The sequence below is a fragment of the Lucilia cuprina genome, chromosome 6 (assembly GCF_022045245.1).
Source record: "Lucilia cuprina isolate Lc7/37 chromosome 6, ASM2204524v1, whole genome shotgun sequence".
Classification (NCBI taxonomy): domain Eukaryota; kingdom Metazoa; phylum Arthropoda; class Insecta; order Diptera; family Calliphoridae; genus Lucilia; species Lucilia cuprina.
Genome location: NC_060954.1, coordinates 6,385,520 through 6,386,643, shown reverse-complemented (window position 1 = coordinate 6,386,643; position 1,124 = coordinate 6,385,520).

Genomic DNA, 1,124 nt, shown 5'->3' with positions numbered 1-1,124 from the left:
ACTATAGACTAGACTATAGACTAGACTATAGACTAGACTATAGACTAGACTATAGACTAGACTATAGACTAGACTATAGACTACACTATAGACTAGACTATAGACTAGTCTATAGACTACACTATAGACTACACTATAGACTAGACTATAGACTAGACTATAGACTAGACTATAGACTAGACTATAGAGTAGACTATAGACTAGACTATAGACTAGACTATAGACTAGACTATAGACTAGACTATATACTAGACTATAGACTATAGACTAGATTATAGTCTAGAATATAGGCTATATACTAGACAAGACTTCGCTATAGATTAGAGTAATAACTAGACTATAGTCAAAACTATAGTCTAGACTGTAGGCTAACTATAGACAATGGTAAAACTTTTCTCTTGACCTCGCCTTCCCAAAGTAGTAGCTTTAAATTTGATTCTTTCCAAAAAATCTTCATTATTATCATTTTCTTCCCAAGAGGCCAACAAAAAAAAAATAATTTCAATTTAAGTTATTCCACTGTTGTTTCAAATCATCCTAAAAGAAGTTAAAGCGATGCTTTAAGCTTACACCTTTTATAAGCTTTTGCTGAAATAGCAACAAATAATTCGCTCAAAGAAATCAACAAAACGCCCGTAAAAAGATGGACAGACAAAGAGGTAAATCTTTTTCGTACGTTAGACTACACACCCCTATAAAGTGTTGAGGGAGCGGGTAAACAAAAACTGATGAAGTAGAATAAGAAATTTTGGGCGAATTCCATTAGGGATTAAAAGAGTTACTTATTGGATTTGATGATGATTTTGGTACGAATGTGTGGCACTTGGTAGATATTTTAATAATATAAGAAAATTTTGAACAGTGGGATGGACGACAATTAGATGTGATAGATTATAGTTAATATTGTTTGAAACATTTCACTTATTAACTTATGACATTTCAATGATGTTCTAGTTTGCCAGAGAATTTAAACAAAAAAATCAATAAAATCTAAAACATTATTCCCCTTTAAATCACTGTACGTACACATAATGAAATAAAGCAAAACTTCTTAAAAAATATTCTTATTTTTTTGTTCTCAACTTGTGCTGACATTTAGCCGCACACAAATCCTTTGCTTTACA